This window comes from Carassius carassius, chromosome 21, assembly GCF_963082965.1.
Source record: "Carassius carassius chromosome 21, fCarCar2.1, whole genome shotgun sequence".
Lineage (NCBI taxonomy): Eukaryota > Metazoa > Chordata > Actinopteri > Cypriniformes > Cyprinidae > Carassius > Carassius carassius.
Window position 1 is genome coordinate 29526536 of NC_081775.1, and position 17698 is coordinate 29544233.

A 17698-nucleotide genomic window follows, 5' to 3' on the forward strand; every position below is an offset into this window, starting at 1 on the left:
GTGGACAACACTATTCATTAAACACTTATTTAATGTATTCAGATGAAAGTTTACAATTCACAAATTATTCACAAGCATTGTTTTCAAATGCTTTTCAGTTACCCTGTTTTAATCAGAACACTAGCATTACAGTATAGTAAAATAAGTCAAATCTAATTCAGTAAATTTTTAAGTACAATCAAAACCTATCACAAAAGATCACTGAATCTCTACCAGAAGTGACAGTGCAATGTAGCAGAAGAACAATTTCTTACCAATGTTTCAAGAATAAGCTAGATCCTTGATGACTCTACAAGGGGAAAGAAGAAATGGTTTACTGAAAAGTTCTTAAAAAGCAGGATTTCATTTTATACCATTTCTTTAAACCATTGGTTCTCAACCTTTTAATACCAAGTACCACTTCAGAAAATATTTGTTATTAAATATTAAGTTCCACCATAATGACCAACATTAAATTTCAGCAGCATAGTAGGCCAAACTATTCAGCTACAGTTCTACAGTTAAAAAATGAGGCAGTTTTATTCTAATAATAATATTTATTGTTTTCAGCCACTTTACCATGGGAAATACAGTTTGAACATTAACACTACACTGTGCTTACATACAGGTAAATGAAAACTTAAAGTTTAAATTAAAATGCGTTATAACAAAAGTTACATAACTTTACTGTACATTAACTGTACTTAAATGTACAAAAAAACCTTACTCAAAGATTAAATTAAAATGTATTAACATTAATATTTAATTTAATGATTCACCTGCGTAACCACTAGAGAGGGGCCTGACACTGAGAACCACTGCTTTAAACAATCCTAATTCATTTTTAAATTAATTTTCATTAATTCATTTAAATTGTACCAACGTTTGCACTTATGTTTCAGAAAACACTTTGAAACTATTATTGGAATAAAAACATATAACACACCTAATGCGTGGGATTCATATCAGGAAAATGTGGAAAAATCTCTAAAAGACAGACATTAACACATAACTTACCAGCAACACAGTAGGTGAGCATCTAACTTGATCATCTGTGATTAAAGCAATGCAAAAATACACACACAGGTATTTATTTATCTTCTGCAGGTTACATGTCCTTTAAGCTACCCATTTGTAAACTCTGGTTATACTTTACTATTTTCAAAAGATAATAAAGATAGCGATTTTCTTATCTCATTTTGCCAGTATGTTTGCAGGACCTCGCAGAACACATCTGACCCTTCTTGTGTTCACAGTTTTTGTTCTCCTTTGACATGTCACGACTCAAATTCGCTCAAAATAAAAAAAAAAAATTAACAGGCATATATTAAATAATTCGTTATAACGAGTAGCAGCTCACAGTCAGCCGCCTCACTCACAGAAAGACGACAATAACGGTCATATTTTTAAATGTAGAAAGGCACGAACCGATTCACTGTCAAGTTTCCTGAATGTTTTTTAGTTTTATTGTTGTTAATTGTTAATGATGATCATATTTAACATATACCTTTAGATTTTATAATAGGTATCATGACAAAAATATTTAAAAATGCTATTAAAATAATAATAATCTTAAATAATTTAATCTAAATAATTTAAAAGTTTGTTAACCTTTTTTAACCATTTAGCATTAAACATTTTTAACGTTTAAACATTTTTAACGTTGTTTCATTAAAACAACTGACCTTATTTCAACCATATTTCAATGTTGAAAGTTGGTCATGTGCTGGAAGGTTTTCAACTGTTCCTATTTAAACGTTGAATTAACGTTGTTTCAACGTTGAAACCACAGCTGACCCTGCTAACACGACGTAAGTTACATAACGTATTGGTAATTTTTGGTGTAACGTCGCATGCAATTGTATTACCATCACATTACCAACTCACAACGTCGTTAGTACGTCCTTCCAACGTAACAAGATAACCAACTGGCAACGTAACTACAACGTTGCGTTGTATGCACGTAATTTTATAACCATAATTTTTGTACATTCTTTATATGCTCCCTGAGTATAGTACTATTTATAAAGTGTAATTAAACTTCAGACACACGATTAAACGTTCCTTAAAGATAAAAGGTGTTTCTTTTCCCCAAGTCAGAATATGGGCATGCTTTTAATATATAATGACGTGGCATATAGCGCGCGCGCTTCCACAACTGTCGCACCCGCGCGCACAATATTGACAAGAAAAGAAATACATTTTTTGGAGTTGTGAAACTTTCTATTTCGTAAGGAGTTGTGAACATGAAATAATGACACAGACTGGCTACACCATCTCATCTGCCGCAGATACAGTATCAGGAGGACAGCGCGTTTGTTTGAAGCACTTTTCACTTCAAATGTGTCTGACAGGAGAATTAGCTTTTCTGAGGTGAGTCTTACAATTTATAATAAATAAAGAGGTTGATAAAATTTATAAAACAAAGCAAAAACAAAAGTCTTGATCTCCGTAAAGACGCTAAAACCCTAATTTAATATTATTGTTTTTATTAGCCTACTAGCCGTTGAGAGTTACCATGGCAACCGCGGACACATCAGCTGCTGGAGAGGAGAGGACTCGTCTGACTGTTTCTCGTCAGTTATACCAAAGAAAAGTTCAACAACTGCGACAGATTCGCTATAGTAACACGTTAATATTATCCACAGTCTACTTAAGTACTTTTGTTAACATTTATACCTCTGTGATTATGGCATCTTAATTATCTTATATGTCTGCTAGCAAATATTATGCTAGCTTGGAAGCATAAGTATAACATAATAGATTTGAGCTCTAATTAATGAAAGTTTGGGCTTTTAATCACATCTTATGTGTAAAGGAGCGGTTTTGATAGCTTTGTAAACGTTTTTGATGATAATTTGTCAAAAGATAAATATGGAGGGATTATTTGGTCAGATTATAAACTAAAAGTCTAAAACTAAAATTCTTAAACCAAAACTAAAAATCTAAATTTGAAACTTGAAGTCCAAGTCGAAAATTAATTTGTTCCCTTTCGAGAGTACTCTCGTACTGCGTAAGCTAGCTTACGCTATCGGAAAAGGTCCCCTTTTCTCGAGAATATGAAGCCAAAAATTATCCTTAATTTTTAAATAATGTAAAACGCAGTGCTGCAGCACAGCAGACCCAAGCGAAGCGGCTCGCGTGCTTATTGGCTGTGCTGCGGCAACTGCAGCAACCTATGGTGAGGCGGCGGAGAGTAACGAACCAATGGGGGCGCTTCGCGCCCATTGGACGTCAGAGCGCGCCAAAATAGGCGTGGCTGGAACTATATAAGCCACCGCTTCACCATAGGGATCAGATTTCATCTCCTTCAGCGATCTCACCTGCACTTCGCTGTCTTCTCCGGAGAAGCCTCTACACGCCGTCGAAAAGCCTCTCAGCGGGATAGCACTGCAACGCAGATCTGAGGACGCCGGCTCGTGCTTCATCTCGACGCCGCCTTCAGCACTCGCTTCCTGCTGCGCCATCCGGCGTGACTATATCCTTTTCAAAGCTAGTGTGTTTGCCGCTGCATCACACTTTTTTCCTCCAGAATTCGAGGCGTTGTTTCAAATGCCTCGGGCCTGCGCTTCCTGCCGAGGCCCTCTGCCCAGCGAGGACCGCCACATCATCTGTGTCTCCTGCCTGGGCCGCGAGCATGCTGAGAGCGCACTCTTCAAGGGCGGCTGCCCTGAGTGCGACGACATGGCTATATCGACCCTGCGGGCTCGATTAGCTCAAACCAGCCACGATGCTCCACCCGCTCCGCCTCTTCTCTCTCAAGTGCCGCGTAAGAAACGCCGCGATCAGAGAATGCCTGAGCATACTGCTACACGCGAGCTCACGCCGGAACACTCCCCGCGTGCCTCGCCCGCTCTCTCTCCTTCGCCTGTCCTCTTCGTGGACGAGCAGCGCCAGTCCCTGCTCACCAGCGCCCCCCTTCTCCTTCGGAGCGCCTGAGGCGGAAGAGGACAGACACGACAGCCTTTCTCTCGCCGCGTCCAGTAGTGAGGAATGGTCGGGCTTCCCCCCCCCCTCTACAGCACCCAGCTGCACCGGACAACGCGCCGATATCGACGTGGAGCTTACTCGCGTGCTTACAAGGGCTGTCAGCGACCTTCAGCTCGACTGGTCTCCTCCAGACGAGCCCGCTAAAAGCAGGCTGGATGAATGGTTCCTTCAGGGGCGCCCTTCGGCCCCTCCGCAAAGAAACGCCCCCTTCTTCCCGGAAGTTCACAATGAACTCACGAAGTCGTGGAAAGCCCCATTCTCCGCACGCTTGAAGACTTCTGTCTCGTCAGCGCTCTCCTCTGTCGACGGCGCCCGAGACCACGGTTACGAGAGCCTCCCCCCTCTCGAGGAGGCTATTGCTGCACACCTCTGCCCGCCCTCAGCCGCTGGATGGCGGTCGAAGCCTGTGCATCCATCCAAGCCGTGCCGCACCACCTCAGCTCTCGCTGGCCGAGCTTACACCTCCGCTGGTCAAGCTGCTTCGGCTCTACACACCATGGCTGTGCTGCAGGTTTTTCAGGCCAGACTTCTCCGTAACCTGGACGAGTCTGCCCCAGATACCTATGACTTTAAAGATCTCCGCAGCGCTACTGATCTAGCCCTGCGTGCGACAAAGACCACAGCACAAGCGATCGGCCGAAGCATGGCAAGCCTCGCTGTTTTAGAGCGACACCTCTGGCTCACGCTCACGGAGATGAAAGACGCCGACAAATCCGCCTTTCTCGACTCTCCTATCTCGCCTTCCGGCCTCTTTGGCCAGTCGGTTAAGGGTTTCGCTGAACGCTTCACTGAGGCTCAGAAAACGTCACAGGCAATGAGACACTTCCTGCCGAAACGCTCTAGCTCTGCTGCGGGACGCCGTAGAAATGCGCCGCCCCCTCAGACCTCGAAGCCATCGCAGCCAGACTTACAGTCTCGCCCAGCGACCAAAACCCAGCACCGCTCTCGCTCTACGAGCCGCAAACTGCCAGAGAGACGGGGACCTCGGCCCAGGATTGTGCTGAACCCCGAGCCTCCGAAGCCCTCCTGACCTTCGGGCTGAAAAGACCGTGGTTAAGTCCCGCTGCGGCCGGACCACCACACAAGAAACCTCACATGCTTCCTCCAATCCCCTCACTAAAGGCGGTTGGAGATGTCTATACTGCAGTAAACGAGCCTGTTACAATGCACGCACGCCTGCACACAAACGCCGTTTTCACGGCGACCTCAATAAAGCACAAAAAGAGCTTTTTCTATGTAGGCAGTGTGCCCACTACACAGTACGCACCCCTACATGTATACACACTCCCCCAAGTGTCACAAAGACTCACTCGGGTCTCCTTTCATGCCCACCTTCCCGCTCGCGCCGGAGGTGCTCTAAATGTAGCGCGCGTGCCCACTTCTCAGTGCGCAACCCTACAAATAAGCGCTGTCACCACAGTGTCACAAGCACAGCATACTCGAGCTACTGGTCCCCTCATAACAGGCGGCCAGTGCCCGAAGCACATTCAACCCATAGCCGCACGAGCCGCTGCATGGCAGGCCATCCCCGGCATATCAAATTGGGTTTTGAATATAATAAAACGAGGTTACTCGCTCCAGTTCGCTCGCAGACCGCCGCGCTTTCCTCGTACCAAAAAAGGATGGCGGTCTCAGACCCATCCTAGATCTCAGACGTTTGAACAAAGCGCTTATGACGCGATCGTTCAAAATGTTAACTACCAAACAAATACTCGCGCAAATTCGCCCGAGGGATTGGTTTTTCTAAGTGGATCTGAAAGACGCTTACTTTCACATTCAAATAGCACCCCATCACAGGCCATTCTTGAGATTCGCCTTCGAGGGGCAGACTTATCAGTACATGGTTCTTCCATTCGGCCTCTCCGTAGCGCCCCGTACGTTTACACGGTGCATGGATGCCGCTCTCGCACCCCTGAGAATGCGGGGAGTGCGAGTATTGAACTACCTCGACGACTGGCTAGTTTTAGCCCATTCCGAGGAACTACTGACGACACACAGATCCTGGATCCTCAGCCATTTAGAATGCCTGGGTCTCACGATCAACACTGTCAAGAGCGCTCTGTCTCCCAGCCAGAGGATTTCCTTTTTGGGGATAGACATAGACTCTGTGACATGTACAGCGCGTCTGACGTCACAGCGCGCTCTCACTATTCAGCATTTAGCCGTGTCGTTCAAAGCCGGGTCTCTTTACCCGCTCAAACGATTTCAGGAAATGCTAGGTCTGATGGCATCAGCCTCTGCAGTTCTCAAACTGGGCCTGCTGCGCATGCGCCCACTACAGCGCTGGCTGAGAGACCGTGTTCCAGCGCGCGCCTGGATTTCCGGCCGCGCGCGCATCAGGGTGACCCACGGCTGCATCACAGCTCTGGCCCCTTGGAAAATAGCCAACTGGTATCAGTAAGGCGTAAGCACGGGCGCTGTCTCGAAATGGAAAGTAGTCTCGACAGATGCATCCAACCTCGGTTGGGGCGCCCTGTACGAGGAACCTTGCACACCCTGACCGAACGTCTTCTGACATGGGCACATTACAATCTGCGCTCGCTAAAGGCAGCGCATGTACCTGGCATCCTGAACCGGGGCCCGGACATGCTTTCCAGGGCGAATGTTCCCCCTGGGGAGTGGTCTCTTCACCCACAGACGGTTCAGTTGATGTGGAGCATCTTCGGCAGGGCAGAGGTCGACCTCTTCGCCTCAGAAGACAACGCTCATTGCCCAATATATTTTTCAAAGAGCAGGGACGCGCTGGCCCTCGATTGGCCCAGACGCCCGCTTTATGCCTTCCCACCGGTCGCGATGCTACCGCAGGTCATCGATCGGGTCAGGAAGAGCAGATGTGCTATGCTGCTAGTAGCCCCACTCTGGACGACCCAGCCTTGGTTCTCCGAGCTGATGCAGCTGTCCAGTACAGCCCCATGGCCAATACCGCTGCGGAAAGATCTCCTCACGCAGCTGAAGGGCGCGCTCTGGCATCCCCACCCCGAACTTTGGGCCCTTCATGTATGGCCCCTCAACGGGTACCCGGGAACCTCCCTGAGGGAGTGTTAAAGACCATTACGGAAGCCAGAGCGCCCTCAAAACCTATATTGCGCGCTCCGCCTTATTCAGGAGGTCGGACCAGCTCTTCATATGCTTTGGTGGGCGCACCCGAGGTCTCGCCACCACGAAGCAAAGCCTATCGCGATGGATAGTAGACACTATCTCGCTGGCTTACAAATCTAAAGGCCTTCACTGCCCGTTCGGCATCAGAGCCCATTCCACCCGAGGTATGGCCTCGTCATGGGCGTGGTCCTGCGGGATACCACTGGATGATATCTGTGCGGCGGCAGGCTGGGCCTCTCCGTCCACATTTATTAGATTCTATAATCTGCAAGTCCCTGCCCTGCAGGCCAGGGTACTTTCTATATAGACGTGCTAGCCTTATCACGTCCTCCTTTTTTCGTTCCCTATATAAAGCTCACTAGGTTGGCTGTTGGGACTGGGATTTCTCCTGCTATAAAGCCCGAGCTCTCGCCTCGGGCTGTGACAGGTCGAAGTTGTTTTCGCTTCGTGCGTGCATTAAAACGATGCGCATACTTAAAAGAAAACTCTAATAAAATGTTAAATTATTAAAGAACATTAAGGTGTAAAAAAGACGGGGAAAACAACCGTGTTTAACCATGTTTCATTTGAGGTAAAATTATACGGAATTAAAGTTTATTCTGTAATATCTGTGTAGTATCTTACAATTTATTAACATTCTGTTGCACTTTACTTCACTGTGTATATTGTAATATTAAACTTCAATGGCACCTTATATTTCTTATTGAGCTAGTCAAAAATTACAACAGATAAAGTACAGTCGTCGGCTCTAATAGTCCAGATGGTAAAACGTGTTGTTCACAATATAATGCAATCGATCCGGTCCGAATCTGCCTTTTTTTCTACCTTTTCAAATTTCAAATCACATCAGAAAAGCATTTATTTTAAATAAAAACGAAGGAAATAATGAAACAGTTTTGAGGGAGGGCTTTATTGTCCTAATATGCTGGCATCCATTTAATAATTTGAATTAAAATTATAATTTACACTCAGTCATTATTGCATACTGTTTTATAGGCTAATGTACTACAATACTGAGGTGCAAATAATTGCCACTATTTGCAATAAGTAATATAAATAGCAGAAAATCCTGCTATTTTAACATAGTATAAATAGAATCTATAGCCATTTGCTCTAAGTGTAAATAGCCGCTGCCTTTCTTATTTTAATCTTTCCTTTGCTATAGATCTTGTTTATCTATTGTTTAACTAGAAATTTGGACATTTTTCTTTTGCTTTGGCAATTCTGCATGTGAAACATTTAAGCCATTAAAGTAGTTTTAAGTTCAGTTGACTACATACAGTATATTTTCAGTGTCTGCATCCCATTTTATAAAAGGTGCCTCCAAAAAAAAAAAATTGATGACAGAGATCTTTTTTTATTTATTTCAAAGAACGAAACAGAAAATATAAGTGTATATACAAATATAGATTAAGACTATAGACATGACACAAGAAAAAAATATCTGAAATTCACCTCCATCACTGATAAAACAATAAGTCAAACAGTAGCCCTCAAATTCTTTAAATGGATAAAACCCACACAGGACTTTCCTCCTGCGATTCCTCACACAGCCAGGTGGACAGTCTTTAAATATCTCACTGCACCGGAGGCACTGGGTCAGAGAACATGACACCCAGAGCTCAGGTTGTTGTCACACACCTGGACTCATTTTGTGTGTTTTTGCCCCTGTGACCCAGTTTCTGTCTTCCGTGTTCGGTTTGATTAGTTCCCAGGTGTGTCTATTCTATCTCCCCATGTGTTCCATGTCCCTGTTAATTTAGTCATGCCATCCACCTGTGTTTCCCCATTATCCCTTGTATAAATGCCTTGTCCTTTCAGTTCTGTTTTGTCGGGTCTACTCGTCAACTCGTTACTAGTCCCTTGTCAACTTGTCAACTTGTCAACTTGTCTACTTGTTACCTGTTACTTGCCACTTGCCACTTGCCACCTGTTGTTTACTACTTACCTTGCCTATGTTTTATTTAATAAATCCTTGTTTCGTTTATCCCTCGGCTCCGTGTTCCTTCCAGCAGCGTAAGCCGTGACAGAAGACCCGACCTAAAAAGTTAAAAACTGCGTGTTTTCCCTCCGTTTTGTTTTCCGTTTTTTCACAGTCTTTTTCTTTCCGCAGTGTGTCATGGATCCCCTCTATCGCCCCGAATACCTCCTCCTCCTGCTGGAGCAGGAGGGACTGTCTCTCGAGGACCATACCAGACGGTTTCTCTTGATAGCTAATGCCACCAGCTACCCGGACCACGCGCTGTCGCCCGAAGATGGTCCTCGGGAGGATTTCGCCGCATTCATAGAGTGGAATCTGGTGAGAAATGGGTCACCTCTCACGGTCGGCCCAATGGAGGATCTCGCCAGGTCCACTCTGGACCCAGAGCCCAGCCTACAATCTCCCCACGGTACGAGGCATAAGCCCGAGCCCACCGATGACGGAGAGCCAGAGAGCAACCCGTCAGACCAGGTGCGAGAGCCGGCGACACTGCCCACCACGAGGGAGCAAAATGTGGAGCGCCAAATGGGTCAAAATGAGGGGGTTTCCAATTCACCTATGCCAGATCCTCCTGTAAGCCCAGGACGGGCTCCTGATCCTCTGTTAAGCCCAGGAAGGGCTCCTGATTCCCCGTTAAGCCCAGGACGGGCTCCTGTTCCCCCGTTAAGCCCAGGACGGGCTCCTGATCCTCCTGTAAGCCCAGGACGGGCTCCTGATCCTCTGTTAAGCCCAGGAAGGGCTCCTGATTCCCCGTTAAGCCCAGGACGGGCTCCTGTTCCCCCGTTAAGCCCAGGACGGGCTCCTGATCCTCCTGTAAGCCCAGGACGGGCTCCTGATCCTCTGTTAAGCCCAGGAAGGGCTCCTGATTCCCCGTTAAGCCCAGGACGGGCTCCTGTTCCCCCGTTAAGCCCAGGACGGGCTCCTGATCCTCCTTTAAGCCCAGGACGGGCTCCTGTTCCCCCGTTAAGCCCAGGACGGGCTCCTGATCCTCCTTTAAGCCCAGGACGGGCTCCTGATCCTCCGTTAAGCCCAGGACGGGCTCCTGATCCTCCGTTAAGCCCAGGACGGGCTCCTGATCTTCCGTTAAGCCCAGGACGGGCTCCTGATCTTCCGTTAAGCCCAGGAAGGGCTCCTGATCTTCCGTTAAGCCCAGGACGGGCTCCTGATCTTCCGTTAAGCCCAGGACGGGCTCCTGATCCTCCTTTAAGCCCAGGACGGGCTCCTGATCCCCCGTTAAGCCGAGGACGGGCTCCTGAACCCCCGTTAAGCCCAGGACGGGCTCCTGAACCCCCGTTAAGCCCAGGACGGGCTCCTGATCCTCCGTTAAGCCCAGGAAGGGCTCCAGCCCCAGAGCTTACTCCAATGCCTGCTCCTCCAAAATTCCCACCCTCCCACCCACTCCTGCCTCCTCCTCCGCTGTCGTCTGGCTGCCCCTCTGCTCGCCCTCAGCCTACCATCATTGTGGTACGAGCTCAGCGGGACCGCCATCCTCCAGCGACGCCTTGGTCGGCGTCTCCCTCACCTCCGCCTCCAGCCTCTGAGGCCTGGACTCCACCTCGGCCCGTTGACCCGTCGGCTCCACCATGGCTCCTAGCTCCTTCCTCTCCGCCGTGGCCCGGCAGTCCGCAGACTCTGCCTGGCTCCCTCGTCCCTCCGGCTCCGCCTTGGTCTGGCGTCGTCCATCCTATGCCTCGGGACTCCACTCCTCCGGCTTCGCCTCATCCCTTCATCCCCTCGGCTACACCTCAGTCCTCGGTCACTCTGGCCTCACCAGAGCCATCAGTTCCGCCTAGGACCTCCGGCTCCTCCCCGTCACCCTGGCTCTTCGGCTCTCCGTCTCCGCCTCGGGCTCCTCCTCCACTTGCTCCGTTGCCGTGGGTCGAGTCCCTGGAGTCGGTGACCATTCCTCCTCCATGGCTCCTTCCACCGTCGGCTCCACCTTGGGCCGTTATGGCTGTGGCCTGGGTCCTGCTGGGTACCTCCTGCTTCAGATCCTTCCTGTCTCCTCCCTGGCTCCTCCCTCCGTCATCTCCTCCCTGGTTCCTTCCACTGTAGTCCCTGTCTGCTGGCCCCCTCCTGGGAGGCTGTCCTCCACCGGAACCTCCTCCCAAGTTCCCACCCACGCCTCCCTTTGTTGTTTCTACGGTGCGAGGACGCACCTACCGGGAGGGGGGAGTACTGTCACACACCTGGACTCATTTTGTGTGTTTTTGCCCCTGTGACCCAGTTTCTGTCTTCCGTGTTCGGTTTGATTAGTTCCCAGGTGTGTCTATTCTATCTCCCCATGTGTTTCATGTCCCTGTTAATTTAGTCATGCCATCCACCTGTGTTTCCCCATTATCCCTTGTATAAATGCCTTGTCCTTTCAGTTCTGTTTTGTCGGGTCTACTCGTCAACTCGTTACTAGTCACTTGTCTACTTGTCCACTTGTTACCTGTTACTTGCCACTTGCCACCTGTTGTTTACTACTTACCTTGCCTATGTTTTATTTAATAAATCCTTGTTTCGTTTATCCCTCGGCTCCGTGTTCCTTCCAGCAGCGTAAGCCGTGACAGTTGTATTGTTCAGACAATGCACTCCAGTTCACCACACCTAATTTACATAAAATAACAAACAATACTAAAGCAATATTAAATCATTTTGAAGAAAGGCAGAAGAGCCATACAAGGAAAATATTTTAAATGTATTTTTAAATATATTATAGCATGGTGTTAGAAAAAGTGTTATTTGCTTTGTCTGTAAACTACCAAAGAGATTTAATTTACCAGCATTAACATCAACTAAATTAATACATTTTGTCAAGTCAAAATTTAGGTTGGCTTGGCTTGAGAAAGCATGGCCTGAAAGTTTGAAGTTTTTGTCAATTTGAAAATTTTACAGTTGAGGGCTATACAGTCTGTTAGAGAAAGAAAAACAGATAATTACAGTACTCTAGCCACATGAAGTGGGTCTCTTCTTCTCTGAATTTCTTCTCACTGACAATGTCCCCAAAAAGTCATATTAAGATATATGAAGGTCAATTTAAGAGGTAACACTTTACAATAAGGTGTCATTGGTAAACACTAGTTAATGTATTAATTAACATGAACTAACAATGAACAATACATGTGTTACAGTATCTATTAATCTTTGATAATGTTAATGAAAAAGATTACAAATATGATATTTTTTTTGCTATGCATGCAACCATCAATGGCATTACTTACATTAATAAAGTATTTCTGCTCTATTTTAATACATCTTTAATGGTTCATTTAAGGCGAAATAAAACTTTGAAAGACCAGCATTCGAATACTATATCATAAAACATGTCATAAGTGTTTGAAATCGCACACATTTGCAATGGCACTCTCTATGATTATGACCAAAGCATTATTACAATTAAAAGCTATTTTAAACGCAAATTTTTAAGAAAACTAAAGTAATATCTCATATCCACCATACCTTACGAACATCCGGAAGTGAATGAACCTGGATATGCGCATTAATGACAGTCAGTACAGCGCACAATCGTATTTACGGTAAATACATATACGTTACTGCGCATGCGCGGTAAACACACGTCACGTACATACGTGACGTACATACGTGACTTCGCCGCGCTACAGTCTGCAGCGAGGAGGATATTTATTTTATAAACCTTATTTTTCTGTTAGCTAAATTTTACATTCACAAATGTAAATTTTCTAAATGCAATCCTCTTTTTTTGAGATTTAAAGATGAAATGAAGATGTACTTTGAGTCTATTGAGTTATCTAAAAACTTAAAAGCTATGAGAACAGTGGCTGTGTTTAAGGACTTGGCAATTAATCTGGACTGAAAGACTGAAGGAACTTAGTCTGAACTGAGGGTCTCTGGAGTATGGTTGTAATGTAATGACAATGACTGTTGTTAATGTTTTTTGTGTGTGTTTTGCTGTTATCTTGTACAAGCATTTAATTTAAAAAAAAAAAAAAAAAAAAAAAGTCTGCAGCGAGGAGTACGATTGGGCATTTGAGGATTGAGGAGTGTATGTAAATTTGGAGGCGTGGCCCAAATACTGGAGGCTGGGTTTGAAATGGCTGGTGCGCAGAGGCACCTTATGGACAGCAAAGGGAGCTCCCAGTGCTAAGGAGCACACTGTAATGAAAGTAATGTAATTGTAATGTAATTCTGTTTCTGTAATGAAACAGAGCGAGTGAGCGGCTTGAGCGAGGACTGTGTGATAACTTCAACTTAATGACAGCTTTGTAACATTTGTGGCCTCAAACACAAAGTCACCAGTGAAAGGAGTGCTATCGATCTGACGACAAGAAAGCAGCAGACAGTGCAGCAGGTAAGATGCTAACATTAGCTACTAGTTATGTAAGATGACATTGCTGACATGCTTTAGTAGGGTATTATTATATTGGGACATGCTGTTTTGTGTTTTAAACTGCGGTTAACCCCTCAGACATTAGTAGATACACTCCTTTCACATTGCCACTAGATGGTCTTGTTTCTGTTTTTTTTTCGTTTTTTTTTTTTTTGCTATATAGCCTATATATATTTTATAAATATTGTGAGAGAAAAGAAATTAGGCTTGTTCGACTTGAACCGGCACTGCACACTGCAAGACCGATCGGTTTATGATGACATCAAAATACTGCGAGAGCGATTCAAAAGCATAAGAAGCGTCTACTCTCTTTGATGTGTCGTGAGAATGGGCGTGTTGTGGCTTCACAAATGCTTTGCTGCATACCTCGGTTGTAACCAGTGGTTATTTCAGTCAAAGTTGCTCTTCTATTAGCTTGAATCATTCGTCCCATTCTCCTCTGACATTCTCCACGCCTCCTAATTTGCATACACTCCTCAATCCTCAAATGCCCAATCCTAAATCCCCAAATCCCCAATCCACAATCCTAAATGGCTAAATGATTAAATGCCCAATCCTAAATACCAAATTTCCAATCCCAAATCCCCAAATGCCCAATCCTAAATCCTAAATGGTTAAATTACCAAAATGCCCAACCCTAAATACAAAATGCCCTATCTTAAATACCAAATGCCCAATCCTAAATACCAAATTAATTTTCGACTTGGACTTTAAGTTTCAAATTTAGATTTTTAGTTTTGGTTTAAGACTTTTAGTTTTAGACTTTTAGTTTATAATCTGACGAAATAATCCCTCCATAGATAAATGGAAGTAAGCTAATTAATTAAACCTAAAAGTCTGCAGTGTAGAGTCTATCAGTGACGTCACTCGCGGTCTAAAATGGGGTGACACTATTTCAAACCAGTGTTTCAAACACGTTTTGGTTTTTCATTGAAAAAAAACATTGATTAAAATTGTACTGTGATTTCAGGAGTGTCTTAAAAACCCTCTAAAACAGAGGGGAAGTTCCAAAAAAAATTCTAATGGAAGCTGCTGACAAAGATAGAAAACACAGGTGATCCGAGGAAGCTTATTAAATAACTTAATATTTATTTTACACAACATATCATCATGCATCTGTAAAATCAAAAATTGTGAATACTGGTATCTTAAGATTTTTATGTATGTTTTCCATTTTGCTGTTTTTCTTTTCTGCATTTCCCCTATTCTCTAGTTTGTTTATTTCTAATAAGGAGCTGGAGGCTATGGAGAAGCAGATCCATGACCTTGTGGAGAAGCAGGCCCAGCTGAGAGAGTGGAGAGCTGTGCTGGAAACATTCAGGGGTTGACACTCATAAGTCCAGGGTAAGTATACAGCTAACCCTTCTACTACCTCTACTCTGTGTGGTTCTCTGCACAGGCTCGATGCACCCAGGACGCGATCTTCCCAGATGTCCACAGCGTAAGACATGAGCCAGGACCTGGGCGACGACCTCTCTGCTTCCAATGCCTCCGGTCTTCAGGATCTCCACCCACAGGAGCTTCACTTCGCGAGACAGAACACGACACTGTGATCATCGGAGACTCCATCCATGTTAACGGATTCCAGCGTTCACACTGCACGCGGTTGCGGTCCGTCAGTGCATTCTGCACCAGTGCAGCGATCGTTTACGTACCGAGTCTATTTTTGCTGTGCTGCATGCGCTGAATTAAAGTGATAGCGCATTGTTCGTGGTAAAAATTAACATAGATTGACACGGAAATGCAGTCATTTCACAATAATTGTATAATAATTAAAGCCTACTGTGTTTCACATGCAACACATGGGTTTTGGCTAGATTTAAAACAAGAAAAAGAGCAACTTTAGAGAAACAAGGCAACATTATATATGCACTTTTATAGAGGCAGAAAAACAAAGATATTTATGACCCGTTGGATTGCATGTTATAAAGATTTAAATGCAAAAGGCACGAGAGTCGACTGTTTCTGTCAGTGGTGAGTTTTAATTTTAAATGTTTGTGATAGCCTAACAGGAAAAGTAGGCTAATGTTGTGTTTAAATGTGTTGCAGCTTGTTTCAGCAACTTATTATAAAAACCTAGCAGACAAAAGCATGAGTAATACGTTGTTTATATTTGAATTTAAATATGTATATGAAAGATTGTTACTGTACTGTGATGAAAGAGTATCAAAATGCTGAAAAAGCTGTGTGAATTTTTTTTATTTTTTTTATACAGGATTTGATATCAAAATAATCGACAAATGTTGTGTTTTGTGGTTTAAACAGCCTCGGATCAGTAGCGGACTGCAAACGCATCCTGTGTGAAAGCACAATGAGTCCGTGCTGCTTCAGCACCACATACGTAACGCACACAGACTCCATACGCACTGCAGACAGATTATATGTGAAACAGGCATGATCGAGACGGTTCGCAGCACGACACCCGCGGCGACGATCATCGTGTCAGGACCACTACCCACGTATCGACGAGGACACGAAAGGTTCAGTAGACTTGTTGCTTTAAATGAATGGTTGTTGTCATGGTGTAAAGAACAGAAACTGCTATTTGTTAATAACTGGAATCTTTTCTGGGGACGTCCTGATGCGCTGATGGCCTGCACCCCAGCAGAGTCAGAGCGGAGCTGCTCTCTGACAACATCTCCAGGACACTTCGCTCCATATGACTAGTAAGACAATTCTCTAATAACTATTATGATGACTTTTGTTCTACACGCTCAAATAGAAGTACTTGTGCTGTCCAATCAATAAAGATTGTGTTTGTTCCAGTGTTAATTTTGACAGGCATTTTTGATTTAGCATTAGTCTAAACTCCACCAAACTACTGTTATAAGCATGAGCCTTGTCAGACTGGTCGTGGCGGAGGTGTTACAACAATATATAGTGATATTCTCAATGTTACCCAGAAAACAGGATACAGGTTTAACTCATTCGAAATACTTCAGCTTAATGTTACACTGTCAGACATGCAAAAAAAATCTAATGTATCTCTTGCTCTGGCTACTAGGGGTGTGACAAGACACTTATCCCACGAGACGAGACACGAGACTGGGCTCATGAGAGCGAGACGAGATTTTTTTTTTTTTTTTAAGAAATCCTCAATGGTAAAATAAATATAAAAAATTTTTCTTTTATTCAACTGAAAAACACAAAATATAAAAAATGTAGGTGCATTTTGAAATCAAATTGTACTTTATGAAATGAAACATATTTTAATAAATTTTATGCAGGTATAAACAACATGTAAATATTGCAAAAAGGTTTTGCCACAAACTCAACTGACAAGGAAGTAAAAAATTATATAGTATACATAAAAATAAATAATAAACAACACAAATAATATCCCTTTAAAATAACAGTCAAGTTTTTTATTTAGTAAACTGATTTCCACTTTAATAAAAAAAAAAAGAATTTTATTCCCCATTTCATTTTTCTCTACTCCTTTTTCGTAGTACATACATTTTCACATCAATTTATTAAAAGTAAAAAAAAAAAAAAAAAAACATGTTTAGGGCCCTATGAAATGTTTAATTTTTTCCCCAGCATATTATTTTTTATTATTAGCGTTAACAAATTCTGTATTTTACCATGTCTAACTATTTGAATGCATAACAACTTAATTTATTCAGATTATTTTTTCTTAAAGGTAGCCTTACTGATATAGATATCATACCTCAAAGTGTTGTTACTGACCACTTCCTTGTATCGTGCATGCTGCATATTACTGATATTAACTATATTTCCAAAATGAGCATTATGAATGTAAGTGTTACAGATCACTTGGGAGGCTGAGGAGTAACAGACAGAAGGGTTTATTAATAGACACAAGCAGAGTAGCAGATAGTGTTGGGTTGAGTGATGAATGGATCCGTGAGAGCTGGGTGAAGATGTCAGAGGAGGGAGGTGAACCACACACACACACTGGGGATCTTGATCTTCGGAGAATCGCTGGAGAGAGGTAAATAGAGGAAGAGTTAGTCCTTTGAGTTAGCATACAGGTAAGACCTTGTCGCGAATGAGACCGGACGCTGATTGAGTGCTTGTGTGGTATTTATGGTGCCGAGGTGATTGGGTAATGATGAGGGTCAGGTGGAAGTGCTCAGGTGAGGGCGTGCGTTGTGAATGAGTGGAGGTGGAACCTGGCGTGTTTGTAACAGTAAAAGCCTTACATTTCATTTATAATAATCATTGTTAATGTTTGAATTGTATTTCAGGGCAGTGTGTGAAGACAGATAATCAAGAGAAGTCAGTTGCAGATCCACCTTCCACACCAGACCTCTCTCTCACAAGGATTGCTG